The following is a 16,012-nucleotide window of genomic DNA, read 5'->3' as shown; positions in this document are numbered from 1 at the left end:
ATTATTTCAATTCAGAATAATTTAAATAATAAAATTTGTTTAAATTTGAAATCCTTAAAAGGTTTCTATGTAATCGATACGAGTAGCATAGCCTCCGTGGCGCAATCGGCTAACACGTTCGGCTGTTAACCGAAAGGTTGGTGGTTCAAGCCCACCTAAGGACGAGAAGTGTTATTGTTTTAATGAAGAATTTTTTAAATAATATTATTTGTTGAAATTTCAAATCCTAACAAACTTTTCTATGTAATCGATAAGAGCAGCGTGGCCTCCGTGGCGCATTCGGATATCGCGTTAGGCTTTTAACCAAAAGGTTTGTTGTTCGAGCCAACTTTTGGGCTAGAGGTGTTATTGTTTCAATTCAGAATATTTTAAATAATAGTATTTGTTGAAATTTCAAATCCTTACAAACTTTTCTATGTAATCGATAAGCGCAGTTTGGAATCCGTGGCGCAATCGGTTAGCGTGTTCGGCTGTTAACAGCAAGGTTGGGGGTTCGAGCCCACCTGGGGGCGAGAAATGTTATTGTTTTAATGAAGAATTTTTTAAATAATATTATTTGTTGAAATTTCAAATCCTAACAAACTTTTCTATGTAATCGATGCAGTCAGCGTGGTCTCCGTGGCGCAATCGGCTAGCGCGTTTGGCTGTTAACCGAAAAGTTGGTGGGTCAAGAGCACCTGGGGCAGAGAAGTGTTATTGTTTTAATGAAGAATATTTTAAATAATATTATTTTTTGAAATTTCAAATAAGTATAAACTTTTCTATGTAATTGATTAGAGCAGCGTGGCCTCCGTATCGCAATCGGCTAGCGCGTTCGGCTGTTAGTCGAAAGATTGGTGGTTCGAACCCACCTGTGGGCGAGAAGTGTCTTTGTTTTAATAAAGAATTTTTTAAATAATATTATTTTTTGAAATTTTAAATAATTATAAACTTCTCTATGTAATCGAAACGAGCAGCGTGGCGCAATCGGATTGCGCATTCGGCTTTTAACCAAAAGTTTTGTTGTTCGAGCCATCCTAGTTCGAGAGGTGTTATTATTTCAATTCAGAATAATTTAAATAATAAAATTTGTTTAAATTTGAAATCCTTACAAGGTTTCTATGTAATCGATACGAGCAGCGTAGCCTCCGTGGCGCAATCGGCTTGCGCGATCGGCTGTTAACCGAAAGGTTGGTGGGTTGAGCTCACCGGGGATTGCGAAAAACCTTTGTTTCGATGAATATATTTTTTTAATAATATTATTGGTAGAAATTTAATTCCGTAAATTTATTTCTATGTAAATGAGACACGCAGTGTGTCCTCCATGGCGCAATTGGCTAGCGCGTTTTTATGTGCATATTTTCGTATATTTAATTATTTCGTGATTTTATATAATGTCTTTAAAATTAACTTTTCAAAACATTGACGGCTCTTGGCAACTGTGATTGCGTATACTTGCTCCATTAAAGTGTTAATCTTTAACATTCTTTAACACATATTACATCTTTTTTTGTGTTATAAAAGTAAAAATTGGTTTTCACATGGTTTTAAGAAAAGAATTAAAAAAATTGATTAGATTTGAAGCAAAGATTAGATTGATAAGATAGAAAAATTTGCATTGAAATAGGAAAATACAAAGAGTCTGGTCTAATTTTTATGTTTTTTTTTAGTTCACTTATTTTTTATTTTTAATTCACTTAAAATTTGAAAATACGAAAAAATTGGGGTGAAAACTCCCGTGTTGAGGGTCTAAGGCCTCAGGTTCAGTGGTCTACTGTTTAAGTCGATTGACTAGAAAGCAGTTATTATTAGTAACAGCATTGATCGGTTACATGTATGTTACGGTTAAGGTTTAATTTATTAATCTTTTTGTCTGTAACATATGTTAATGGTTAATTTTACTAATTGTCATGCCAAAACGTAAGGGATGAAAATAATTGTTTTTATTGATCTTTACCTAAAAAAATATTTATTTTTTAATTGAAATAATATTATTTCATTTGGATGTATACAAATTGAAAACTATTCAATTTTATTTATTTATTTTGCTGATGCATATTTAGTGATCTCTTATTATTTTTCACCTTTATTAAGTATCTATCAAATTACATAAAAATCTATCCAACTGATTTACTATAAGTAAAATTCATTAAACTAAAATTAAAATGTACGTATTAAGATTTTCAAACAAAAATTAAAAATTTCTATATTTTGATTAATTTTTTTTAAAAATTGTAATGGAATATATATTTACATACTACAAAAATGTCTCAAAAAATTTATTAGAAAATTTATTTATCCTTTCATATTACGTTGAAGGCGTCAAAAAAATACATTCCTAGGAATTAGCCACCAGTGAGGATTGAACTCACGACCCCTGGTTTACAAGACCAGTGCTCTAACCACTGAGCTACGACGGTTCTGTGTTTGGACTCGCCCTTGAAGTGAAAACAATCGTTATACGAGAGGTATCGAAACACGGGGCAAGAAAAAAAAAATTACTTTCATCAAGCCACCAGTGAGGATTGAACTCACGACCCCTGGTTTACAAGACCAGTGCTCTAACCACTGAGCTATGATGGCTCTGTGTTTTGACTCGCCCTTGAAGTGAAAACAATCTTTATACGATAGGTATCGAAACACAAAGCAAGGAAAAAAAATCACATTCATCAAGCCACCAGTGAGGATTGAACTCACGACCCCTGGTTTACAAGACCAGTGCTCTAACCACTGAGCTATGATGGCTCTGTGTTTTGACTCGCCTTTGAAATGAAAACAATCTTTATACGTGAGGTATCGAAACACGTAACAAGAAAAAAGAAACACACTTTCATCAAGCCACCAGTGAGGATTGAACTCACGACCCCTGGTTTACAAGACCAGTGCTCTAACCACTGAGCTATGGTGGCTTCGTTCAAAACCTGTGCTTATAAAAAAATACCCTGAAGATTAGATAATAGAACGTTTATATCAGTGTTTCTACGACTACTGTTATGTAAACATTTAAAACAATGTCATAAAGTTTTATGGCAAAAGGTTTTGAAGAGCCTGTGTCAATATAAATGATATGCATTCAGAATATTAGATAGCATTTTTTCCCCGATATATATTTTCTACAATTTTTTGAAATTACAGTAGCTACAGCTTAATGTTTTCATTCGGGGACTTGAGCATTTTAATAATATTAACCGTTTGTTGAAATTAATCTAACTTTAAAAAAATTAAACTTAAGGCATTTGAAAAAGATTTGTTAGGAAATAATTCGATTTATAAAAACGAGTAAAAATACTATTCGAAATATTTTCAATAACGTTTAATATCGTTTCCTGGTTTTATATTACATTATTTTGTAATTATAATGGTTTATGTTGTTGTTTGTTTTTGAAATTAAAAAAAAAAATATTCAATTCTTTATTTGAAAACAGTATTTATATCTGAAATGTGTTTAAAAGGTTTTTACTTTTTTGGCAACCTCCTTTGAAAATTTATTTCAAAATTATTTGACAATTTGATTAAAAAAGCTTTAATTACGTCTGACGTACTGATATTTATTCAAAAGGAAAAAAAAGTTTTGTTTAAATTTCAGAACAATATCTTTTTTATATATATTTTAAATAGATTAGTATGGCCCATATTTTTCCACAATGAAAAATAAATAAATCACATGCCTACAGTTCTGACAATCTTTAAATCACAGCATTAATAATGTGCCAAAAGAATTTTGTAACCTTTTTAAGACTGTTTTTTTAATTTTCTTTTTAAAATTTTTATTAGTCCTACTTTCTTGAAGGTAAATTCTATGTAAAAGTTTTGTAAATTTAGGATGTTATAAAATTTTTAACTTAAAAAACTATCTATATAAGAATAAAATTTTAAATCAATTAAAGATATCTTACATTAGAGATCAGAGTGAGAAACAATGAGGGGATAAAATTTCGCTGTTTACCGATCTTTCAAGGTTTCGTTTCAGTTCTCCATACTACGACACCTCACATTGTAATATCAAAAGAGTGGATACCGCTTAATGTGATCGTGGCCAATTTATCATTTGTTTTATTTTATCAAAATACTTTAATTCTGAGATTTTATTTTCTAATATACACACACAAAAATATTCAGTAATATTATTAATTTCGAAGTAGTAAATTCAGTAATATTTTTATTTATTCATTTAATATTATTAATTTTGAAGCGCAAAAATGACCTTTCTTAATAAATTAATAATTTAATTATTCTTAATAATTCTTAATAAAAATGAAAGTTTATCTAAAATGCCAACTAAATTTAATACCATTCAAGTTCAATGCAGAAATTTACCAAGATCTCTCGTTTCTTTATAAAATTATTAAGATTTTCAGGAGTAAGACTACGCATTAATCCCTGAGGAATCTCATGGAAATGTACTGAAAAATTCATTCAACGAAGACCGAAATGAGTCAAACTCTTGTTATTTTGAATCTGATTTAATCGCTAAACAAGTTTTAAAAAACAATACCAGCACGAACTATACGTATGTATGAGTGAATTGTTAAGATATATTTGTTAATAAACAACAATATATATATTGTTACGAAATTTCAGGGGTTCGTTTGGATAGTGGAAGTTATATGGTGTGCAGAACTCTCAATCAGCAGGCGGCAGTAGGAAATAAAACAACGACGTTTATTTACACGAAGACACATAGGAAAGCATAAAGACGACAACTATATACAGCACAGAAGACGATTATCTTCAGCCGAGACGTGCAGCATACAGGACTCTACTGCAGACAGTAGCGCACAGCTTAGTTCAGCACTAGTTTCACTCCGTCGCTGCTCCCCTTATCTCTGGAAGGCCAGTTCTTTACCGTCGATTCCGACTACTCTCTACCGTCGATCCCGACCACTCTTCTTTGTCGCTTCCGACTACTCAATTCACGATGACTCGGCAGCTGCAGGCTGCTCCTTTTATAGGTCTCAGGAGGCGGAGCTAGGAGCCTCTCAACCAATCAGGAACGTTCGAGGCGTATCTCGGTTCCTACTGGACGGATCGAGAAAATTCTCGATGTTTCGGGTATAATCTATTTTGGCGCCAAAGTCACCAAATTCGTCGCCATATCGCCAAATGGTCACCAAGTTTGTCGCCAAGCTCTGGAACCTCCTATGAACCAACTATGCTGGGAAGTCGCATCCCTGATTCGTAACAATATTTTATTTTTATTCTTTTAAGTAAATAATATCCCATTCTTCCAACTGATCTGACAGAATTGCAGTTGTTTTTTTGTTGCTCTTTGTATTTACATATCTGTGGCTGTACTAGTTTATTAAGAAGCACTGATTATAAGGTTCTGCTTTCTAATCCTTACGGTTTCATTTTACTTCCAGGGGCGCGTGCTTCAGCTACCGTACCTTAGTGGTTAGAGGGGGGCTGACTTTATAAACGAAAGGCCCTAAGTTCAGTCCTCATCAGTGACTATACGAAGGTGAATTTTTTTCCATCTCAAATTTCGATGCCACTTGTAAAATGTTTGTTTTCAAGGCATGTGCGAAGCTAGGAAAGGATCCATAATAGCTCAGTGGTTAGAGCCTGGTGTTGTAAATCTGGTTTCAAGAGGACAAACCTCATTGGTGTGTCTAAACGAAAGATTTTTTTTACCATTTTTGGGGTTTCAATATTTTTTTGAGAAAATCAAGTTATATTAAGTATTTAATTGAAATTTTTATCAACCCTTGACCTGGACAAAAGTTGAAGAGGCTAGGAAAAATATAAAAATTGCAAGGAACGAAAACCTCTAACGAAGTCGTTGGAATTCGAACCTACGCGGGAAGACCCCAACGGATTTTAAGTCCATCGCCTTAACCACGCGGCCACGACTATAAGCTCAAGCTTTCATTTGCGTATTTTAGATTCTTCATTGCTTATTGGCAATAGATGACATAACGTGATAGATAATCAAGTGAGTTCACATTGTAATCAGTCATGGGCTTGATATTTTGAAGTGTTGGATAGAGTATATTTAAACAAGCTTTAAAATCAACACCAACACGAACTGTATATTTGTATATAAGTAAATCTTTAAGGATAATTGTCTATAAACAACAAAAAAATTTTTATTCTTATTTTTGAAGTAATTTATAGATCGCTCCGAGTTAAGAATTTTCCCCATCCCTACAATTTAATCTGATAGAAATGTAGTTGATTTTATCCCTTTCGGCTATTATCATCAATTCGTCGTCACAATTCTAGATTTTTGAAAAATTTTATAATATTCTTTGTATTTATATAACGATGGCTGAAGAAAGACCGATAGGGACATCCTGTTGCTAAATATTTAGTAATTCATTTTACTTCCAGAAGCTGCACGTGAAGCCACCATAGCTTAGTGGTTAGAGCTCTGGTCTTCTCAATCAGGGGCCGTGAGTTCAACACTCACTGGTGGTTGAAGTCGGAGGATTTTTTTTTCTTCCCCTGGTGTTTCGATACCACTTTTAAAATTATTGTTTTCACTTCACATACGAATGCACAGACGGAGCTGTCATAACATAGTAATTAGAACACTGTATTTGTAAACTAGGGGTCATAAATTCATTTTTCACTGAAAGCTTGAGCTAGTGGAAATCTTTTTCACCCTTCTGCTCTTTCAATATTATGCATAGAAAGCTATTAAAACTAAGCTTTGCAAAGTTTTTGTGATTTTTATCAACCATTAAATTCAACAAAGCGACAGGAAGGATAGGAAATAATATACTTATTGAAAAGAACGAATGCATCTACGTAGACAGTCGAATTCGAACTTATGCAAGAAATTCTCAATGGACTTCTTGTCTATCGCCTTAACAACTAGGTGAGGACTGCAAGCGCTAACTTTCGATTACATATGTGGGGTTTTCCACTGCTCCTTGACATCACGTGACAGATAATAGGGATGTTAGCGTCTCGGTCCCATTTCATCTAATCCGTTGCTTATCGGCACAGTTCATTTAGAGACAGAATCGAAGAACTATTGATTTTCGGTAAAGATTAGTTAAAAGTCTTTCTTTTCCCGGTGATTTTTTTATTCTGATAATTACATTAATAACAATATAATTATTAATATAAGTATATTGTTATATTTTTGAAGTGCATTATGTTAACATTAATACGTACATTAATCAATATATTAATTATAACATTAAATTCATCATCTCATTTTGAAGCGACGCGAGGATTATTTCAAGATGTATTTTAACCTTTGCATCATGTTCGGATGAGAAAGACAGCATGTGAACGACAGAATTTCTCTTAAGGAGGGCAATTATAGTCTGTGTAATTTCTGTAGGCGTTTCAAGGACATTCGTTTTTCTTACTCTTCCACTCTTTCTTCTTCTCCGTTGCCATGGTTTCGACAAAGCTTGTTTCTGTTGTTGCTGTTTTCCACGCCAGTACGTTTCGGGAATACCTTACCTTCTTAATACCTTAACAGCTGTGTAAAAAGGGAAAAAAAAGAAAAGAAAAAGAAATAAAAGAGTGACACCGTTATCTGTCTCAGCATTGCAAGGAAGACAACCAGTAACGAGATAGAAAATGTGACCTTGAACCGCCTACAGAAAATACACAGACTATAGCCGATTATACCGATTATCCCCAATTGTAGTCCGCTTTAAAGAGCCTTCTGCTGGTATTATTATTTTTATTTCCTTCGTTCGAAGTACTTAAAATGCTCAAAGAAAAATTGTTCTATCCAAACATGGAAAAACCTAAAGCAGACAATTTTTTTGTTTTGTTTAACTGTTTGTGTTTGAGTTTGTCTTAGATTAATCTTCTAAATCACTTTTCATTCAAATTTATTTTCTTCTCTTCAATTTTCATTCTTTTATAGAAAAAGAAAATAATTTACAGATTATTCTAAAAATAAAACGATGTAAAAAGTTTTGTTTGATTTTAAAACTTTATATGACCAAATGCCGACGTTCTGACATAGGGACGCTCTCCCACCGGCTTAAAATCGCTGTCTTCGTAACAGCGGGCTTTTCCATGGCAAGTGCTAGAAGAAACAACAACAACAACGAAAGATATTGTTGTTATAAAAACTCCGTGTTAGGCATACCGATAAATACTGTCGATTATGTGATATTAAAAATCGCAACATACGGAATGCGGTTGTTAATATAATCGAGCCATGTATAGAGAAGACATACGAAGACATACATAAAATCTGTTCATGGTGGAAGTTCCGAACTAGAATTTCAAAAATGCTTTTCTTTGTGTCGCATTTTTTTTAGTTCGTTTCAAATTTCTAAAACTTTGTGGCGAATTTTAACGAAATAAAAAAAAATTTATCAATACCGTGCACGAACTGATTTCAATTTCCCCATTCAAAACTCTTTTATGCTTTTCTGTGCGTATTAAATTAAAATAAGTATTTCCACTGCAGAAAAATAAAAGCAACTAGAGTGATTGTTTAGAAACTTTCTCTATACTCTTTACTAAACGTACTTTGGTATAATTTACTACATGCTGTTGGCGAACAATAGTTATGAAAGAGTCTGTTAGCATGTAAACTTTGGTGACTAATTTCTGGAATGCATTTACTGAGCACGTACTAGAGCATCGAATGTATAATTTGGATAATTTTCGATCGATTGAAAAACCAATAACAATGAACTGCAATTGTAATCACACACCAATTTTCCCAAAAATATCCCATTTACTTGCTTTTAAGAGTATAAAATTGCAGATGATCAAACCATAGTCGGAATAGATTCGAAATTTCATGCACAACTATATTATCGATGCTGAATCTATGCACCAAATTTTATCTACTTAGCTCTCTTGTTTTGTAGTTAGCGTGTTAACTTATATTTGGACTGTCGAACTTCTGAATGAATTTCGCTCTAAATTCCACAAAAATCAACAAATTTAGTGTAAAGAATCATATGCCAAATTTCATCTGTCTGTCTCGAAGCAGTTTTAAGTAATATGTTTGTTGATGGACAAACAGCCGTAATTCCAAAAATGCGTTTCATTCGATCTCCAGGAATTCTGAAAAGTGAGAATTCATTAAAATCATGAATTCGAATTTTTTGATGATTACAAAATTTTCTCAATATTTCCAAATATGAGAAAGTGTAAAAATCCTCCACCCAAGTTTAGCTTGCATTCTGAAATGATTATTATGAAAATAATCTTTTTTTGAAACGGCTTGTGGGCGTCTCCGTAGTGTAGTGGATATGATGTGCATCTCATATGCGTGAGTTCCACGACTAGATTCCGGACAAACCGATTTTACTCTTTTTTTATATTCAGTTACTTTTTAAATTATTTTTACATCTATTGTGATTGAAAATTCGTTACACTGTACAATTAAATTAAATAAATTCTTTCTTCCTTTCCTCATAGCCATTTCAATGAAAATAAGAAGAAACGCATAAAGCATTTCATAATAAAATTATTTTTAACTCTTTATAGTTTGTTAGAATTTATCAGCCACTTTTTTTTTTTTTTACTTAATAAATTTTGCAATAGTTTAACATATAAAGAATTAAAATATTTTTAAATAAATTTTAAAATGTAATTACAAACTGAAACATTTTAATTTCCGTCTTTATTATCAATAATCTTAAATAGGTTATTTATGCTTTTACTCCGCTGAAGTGGTGTGGAAGTTTGGAGGGGTGGTTGCCAGATCAATTGTGGTCCTTATCATCTGACCGCAGTTAGAAATTAGGAGCACCGTTCAAATACTGCCTTTATTTTGCTTCAAAACAGAATATTCAGGTTTAATTAATAGTGTCTTTGCAAGAACCGTCAAATAAAAAAATTAGTTTGCGTAGATTTAAGAGTTTGGTAAAATAGTGCTTTCAAGTAACGTTAGAATGTAAAGAGTTAAAATTTTTTACTGACTTGCTAAGATCCTCCATGTTAACATATTTAATTTCTTTTTCTATCATATAATATTTACATTAACCTTAATTTTCTTATGAGATATTAAAAATTAAATTGTACAACCAATATTGAATTTATATCATTGAAATTATAAAATGATACAAAATAACATTTAAAAAATATTGCAGAGAAAAGTTTATAATATTGAGTGCAAAAGACTCATAATCTTCACAATGATTTTGATCGCATAGTAATTACAATCATTATTAATTTTGCCAAAAATATCCCCAAAACAAAAACAAAAAAAAGGGCTTAATATTAATAATGAATTTTAAATAAATTTAACCCACAAATATTTATATTTCTTTTTCTATCTATATTATTTCGAAAATTTCAATAAATTTTATTTTTCCAATTATATCAGAAATAAAAACTGTGAAGTACATATGAACAATGAAGCTTTATAACATTAATTTACTAATTTATTAAATTTTAGTGAAATTTTCTGTAACATCAGCTAAAATGATTAAGAATTACGAAATAAGTACATGAAACATTATCAATACATGATAAACAGTTCAAAGTAATATTAATAAATTTATATTTAGTAAATTTTAAAAGAAGTATGGCGCGTGACAAGAAGAATTTAGAATCTTTCTTTCTCGGATTTATGAGGAATTTTACAAGGAATTATTTAGTTTCAAATATAAACTATAATATAGTTACATAGCTTTTGCATAGCATAGAAAAGGAGTGCAGTAAAAAAAAAAAAAAAATCTAAATTTAAAAATTGACAAAAAGAAGGAAAAAAAGCAACTAGCAGAGCGTGGTTTCGATCCACGGACCTCTGGGTTATGGGCCCAGCACGCTTCCACTGCGCCACTCTGCTTACACGCAGCCGTTGTCTGTACTGATACTGCCGATATTTTCCGTGCGTAGAATTCGTCGGTAGTACTGTTGTGGGTGAAACATCAGCGGTAGCAGAGTGGCGCAGTGGAAGCGTGCTGGGCCCATAACCCAGAGGTCCGTGGATCGAAACCACGCTCTGCTAGTTATCGTTTTGTTTGTATCACCGATAGCCCAAACTGTGAAAATCTGTATTTAGTTTCATTTAAATTTATTAGGCATAGCTTTTCGTTATCGTCAACTGTTTATATAATATTTTTTTAAGCATCAAATTGTAACAGATATAAAGAAATTCTGTTTCAATAGCTTTATACCTCTTCAGTCTGTTATGCCATTAATAGTCTTGGAGTATGGACAATCCATTTTTCATTCCACAGTGTCTTTCTCAGTACTCTATTCTCATTTTCTTATCACCCATGCGCAGATAACAAATAGAAACCTTTTTCCTTATCTTTTAGTAAAAGAAAAAAAATCACGCGATCCATTATTTGACAGAACAATCAAGATACTTTGAATTTTAGAGCAACAATGGAAACTACTATTAAAAATAAGGCTGAAATATATTTTTTAAAAATATTGCCCAAATTCAGGAGACAAATCACATGTGTATTAAACCAGATATGATTAAAAAAAGATTTTGTGCGTGTGCAATTTTAAAACAATGAAAAATTTCTTTTAGTATAATAATATTATCAATTGTTATGGTGGAAATCCATAGAATTACACTTAATTTTCAATAAATTAAAATTCTAAATAAATATTTAAAAGAAATGTCGCTTTTAAAGACTACGGTGATTCTGAATCTCTAAGTCGTGCGACGCGGAAGAATGACAGCATTTTCAGAATTCATAGACATTTTTCTTTCCGTCTCGTTACATATTTTTTCGTTCAGATTCCCCCTCATTCAAGGGTATGTAAGCGTTTTGTCGTTTCTGAGTGTACTATATTATTTTAACTCGAAATTGCTTATTGGTTGCTCATATGGTAAGTGCAAGAGGCAAGAAAGTTTATCGTAGTTGCATGGAAAATATTTTATATAATATCATTAAATGTGAGGGAGATTATCTACCGTTGTTAACCAAAAAATTCAATAACAAACAAAAAATGTTTTGTAGCATAAAAGATTTCATTATTTTGTAATAACCAGTGAATTACTAAATTCTATGAACATAAATCTTCCATTCCTTTAATATAATTTTATATTTAGACCTCTTATAATAAATGAAAATCGCTCTAAAGCATTTTTTTTGCGAATCAGTAACTTTTCTCAGCATTATACGAGTTATCCGCTGTTTTTGCTTCTCGTAAGTTTATACGCAATCCAAATTCCTCTTATTGTTAAATGTCAACATTCTCCTCTTCTTTCTTCCCATCCCTATTTTGACTAAATAAACGGATTCGACGCATGCGCAAAAGCACGAGGGTTTTAGAAGCCGACAATGAACATTGGTCAAGAAATCTATCCTGCAGAAAATAAAGTTTGGAATTTAATGACAGTCATTAACTAACGAATGGTAGATTATACTTTCGGCTAAAATTTTTTACTACTATAGAAACTGCAATATAAAACTTAAGATAAAGTTGTTGTAAAAAATGATGCACAAATCATTGTGACATAATTTTCTTAAAAATTACAGGCATAAAAATGTTAAAAGAAGCTTCAATTTTATCTCATTCTTAAGTAATCAAAATTTGGAATAAGGGGAAAAAATAAACCAACAAGAAATGTCTCCAAGATGCATGTGTCTATCTTCGAAATTAGGATCAAATTTGGTAACCTTTACCTCAGCAATCTGATTTTTAGAAACAGACTAATAAATGTACTCTCATCTTTTTAAGTATTAGAAATGGAGGTAATTGAGAAAATGGATGTTTATTGCAACACCTTCGCGTGTTTCCGTAGTGTAGTGGTTATCACATGCGCTTCACACGCGCAAAGTCCCCGGTTCGATCCCGGGTGGAAACAGATGCTATATTTTTTTTCCCCTTGTATTCGATTTTTTTTTCATTCTTTTTAATGAATTTGCAATCGACTTTACAATTAAACTAATTAAATCCTACTTCTTTTTTTTCTCTTGATTTTTATAATAAAATAAGAAGGCATGCATTTAAACATTTTTTACTGGAAGAAAGGAATTAATCATTTATAACCTAAATTTAAAAAATTAATTACCAATAACTTTTTAATTTCATCATTATATCAGTTTGGTTGCAGAATAAATCTAGAGAAAAAGGGAAGTGCTTCCTTAATAGCTTAGTTAAAATATTTTAAATAATAATCAATTTTATTTCTACTTTCAATTTTTTCTAAAGTTTGTTGGTAATTTAAACAGTCTTCTGGAGTCATTTTATGAAATGTCAAGTGTGTGATTAAACAGTAACATATCTATACGCATAAAAAACTAAAAAAGCGATGAAAAGTCACTAGATTTGTAAACAGATAAAATTCGAAAATCTTTCATAAAACCTAGCTCTGATCCATGACCTGCGTTATAAGCTCAATCACTACGTGATACTGCTTGTACAGGAAAGTTAGCTTTATCAGAATTGTTTATATTTTTTATCACGTGGAACTTGCAAACAGACCTGTCCAGGTGGAAAGCGCCAAGCAAGCAGAGTGGCGCAGTGGAAGCGTGCTGGGCCCATAACCCAGAGGTCCGTGGATCGAAACCACGTTCTGCTAGATGGTTTTTGTGGATATTATTTAAGTTTGTAAACTAGAATGGCTTAGTATCAGAAAGACAACAACTGACATCACCTATTTTGAGATATTTAAACTAAGTGTAAGAAATGACCAATATTTCTTTTTAATTCTTTATGAATTTTATAGTTTTTTTTTCCATAAAAATCTCATGATTAAGAATAATTTTATCCAAATTAGGCATAGGCATAGATGAATTCTCCTTCTCTTAAAAAATATTTTAATAATGGCCAAATTTTAAATATCAAACATTATTTAAAAATCATTAGCACTTTGCAGTAAATTTTATATTAGCGTTATATTAATTTTTTTTCACTTATGTTTATAATTTACTCTTTGTCGCTGAAAAATATAAAACCAGAATAAAAATATAAAATAAATCAGAATAAAATAAATCAGAATAAAAAAATAAATTAGAATAAAAATAAAACCAGAAAAAATATATAAAATAAATAAAAAATAAAAAATAAAACCAAAATAAAAATATAAAATAATTCAGAATAAAAATATGAAATAAATAAAAATAAAAATAAAACCAGAAAAACAATATAAAATAAATGAAAATAAAAATGAAACCAGAATAAAAATATAAAATAATTCAGAATAAAAATAAAACCAGAAAAAAAAATTAAAAAAAAAATAAAAATAAAAATAAAACCAGAACAAAAATACAAAAAATTCAGAATAAAAATAAAAACAAAATAAAAATATAAAATAAATCAGAATAAAAATAAAACCAGAAAAACAATATAAAATAAATAAAAATAAAAATAAAACCAGAATAAAAATATAGAAAAAATCAGAATAAAAATAAGACCAGAATAAAAATATCAAATCTGATGGGCGAGTAACACTCGAGCACAACACTAAAGGGTTGCAGCCGGCATAAAAATGCAAACCTTCAGTTATAAAACATCATTCATCCAATTTTTTTTATATGTGATATTCTGAAACCAACTCTATAGAAAAGGATACTCAATTTAGTATGTTCTAAGATTTTAGTTTGTCAAAATTTGTTATTTAAAACTGCTCATATAGAGATTAAAATTAAAATCAATTAATAAATAAGGTTTTGTAATCTGGGGAGGGCAAAAAAGGCCCCAAAACTCTCTTTGCCAAATAGAGGACTTCATTTAAGTTGCACTCAATTGCAAATGGAATGAAAAAAATATAAGTTTAGAATAGCAAAATTCCATCCAGCGACGTAGTCGGTAGGATTCGAACCTACGCGGGAAGATCCCAATGGATTTCTAGTCCATCGCCTTAACCACTCGGCCACGACTACACGGAAAATACCCTATCTTTGGGAAATTAATACTGCTTTGCATATGTTCATTTGGAATCTAGATAATTTTTGATGAAATTTACAACCTTCAAAATTGTTCTGAAGGTATATACAAACCAATATGCTTTTTATCAAAGTGTAAATTTAAAGATGAATTATGACAAGGAAGTTACTGATTCTTTTCACCTTAAGCGCAATTTTTCTTTAGTTTATATTCTAATTTTGACTGAAAGGTGTACCCAGATACGTTATGATTTTATAAAATTCATTGTACGAAATCGTTGCATTTAAAAATATAGGATATATAGAATGTTACTTTTCGAAAGTCATTAACCAGTTCCTGTGTTTCTAATTAGTTTATGTATTAAATTTATTTCTTTTTAGTGAATTACGTGAAGCAAACAGTGCATAATGCTGCAGCCAGATGTTAGGTCAATAACATATGGATATGTGTATTTCTTTCTTTCTCTCTCTCTTTTCTTTTCTTTTTTTTTTTTTTTTTGCAATTTGAGATTTTTGGATCTTGATTGCGCGCTGAACGGAAATGCTATCTTAACAGAAATGTTAAGATAGCAGCTTTTAATAATTTCATAATGTGGATTTATATAATTTTTTTTCGTAAAATATATATTTTTTTTATTGTTAAGTTCTTCACATCAGACAATATATTGCACAACACAGAGACGAGTTCATCATTAAATGACTCTAATCATTCGTTCTCGGGACAACTCAATAGGATGCATGCCAATCAGAAGTAATTATTAATTGTTCATCGGTGTTCCGTTTTCAAAATAAACATTAAACAGCAATTTTTAATATTTAATTCCAAACGCTAAGGTTTCAAAAATGTTATGAATTATTGACACATTAAAAGTTGCAATATGCCTAAAATATAAATTACTAAATGAATATAGTACAAATTTCTTATATGATAATTTAAAATCATATGAGAATATATTATTTTGGTTTGAAGTTTTTGAAGCCACAAAATGCACGGGCAGCAAATTGTCGATTTATCGCTTTTGAAGCTTTAATTTTTCGATTTTATGGTTATTAGATATAAAGAAAGGTCAATAAAGAAAGTTGCCACATTTGGCTGCTTATCACCAACAAAAACTTATAACTTGGCGCGAATATCCGCCATGTGCTCGATTCTTCTGTTTGGTCAATAAAGGGCAGGGTCGTAAGAAGCTATTACCCGTATGAGCACAAAGAATAAAACGGGAAAGGAATCAAAGGGAAACAGCAAGAGGTGGTATCAAAAGTATCACATATATATATATATATATATATATATA

At 31.0% G+C, this 16,012-nt stretch overlaps 7 non-coding genes across 7 annotated transcripts; 2 read left to right on the top strand and 5 right to left on the bottom strand.

Annotated features, from left to right (window-relative positions):
* Positions 1 to 2,326: 2,326 nt before the first annotated feature.
* On the bottom strand, positions 2,327 to 2,399 carry Trnat-ugu (transfer RNA threonine (anticodon UGU)). The gene has a single exon. It is a non-coding gene; the product is annotated as a tRNA-Thr (tRNA).
* A 90-nt stretch (positions 2,400 to 2,489) lies between these two features.
* Trnat-ugu (transfer RNA threonine (anticodon UGU)) lies at positions 2,490 to 2,562 on the bottom strand. Its single transcript has one exon. It is a non-coding gene; the product is annotated as a tRNA-Thr (tRNA).
* Positions 2,563 to 2,651: 89 nt separating this feature from the next.
* Positions 2,652 to 2,724, bottom strand: Trnat-ugu (transfer RNA threonine (anticodon UGU)). Its single transcript has one exon. It is a non-coding gene; the product is annotated as a tRNA-Thr (tRNA).
* Positions 2,725 to 2,815: 91 nt separating this feature from the next.
* Trnat-ugu (transfer RNA threonine (anticodon UGU)) lies at positions 2,816 to 2,888 on the bottom strand. Its single transcript has one exon. It is a non-coding gene; the product is annotated as a tRNA-Thr (tRNA).
* Positions 2,889 to 6,326: 3,438 nt separating this feature from the next.
* Trnar-ucu (transfer RNA arginine (anticodon UCU)) lies at positions 6,327 to 6,399 on the top strand. Its single transcript has one exon. It is a non-coding gene; the product is annotated as a tRNA-Arg (tRNA).
* A 6,222-nt stretch (positions 6,400 to 12,621) lies between these two features.
* Trnav-cac (transfer RNA valine (anticodon CAC)) lies at positions 12,622 to 12,694 on the top strand. The gene has a single exon. It is a non-coding gene; the product is annotated as a tRNA-Val (tRNA).
* A 1,938-nt stretch (positions 12,695 to 14,632) lies between these two features.
* On the bottom strand, positions 14,633 to 14,714 carry Trnas-aga (transfer RNA serine (anticodon AGA)). The gene has a single exon. It is a non-coding gene; the product is annotated as a tRNA-Ser (tRNA).
* Positions 14,715 to 16,012: the final 1,298 nt, after the last annotated feature.

This window comes from Argiope bruennichi, chromosome 10 (assembly GCF_947563725.1).
Source record: "Argiope bruennichi chromosome 10, qqArgBrue1.1, whole genome shotgun sequence".
NCBI lineage: Eukaryota > Metazoa > Arthropoda > Arachnida > Araneae > Araneidae > Argiope > Argiope bruennichi.
The sequence above is the reverse complement of the archived record's forward strand: the minus strand, read 5'-3'. Positions and strand labels throughout refer to the sequence as shown.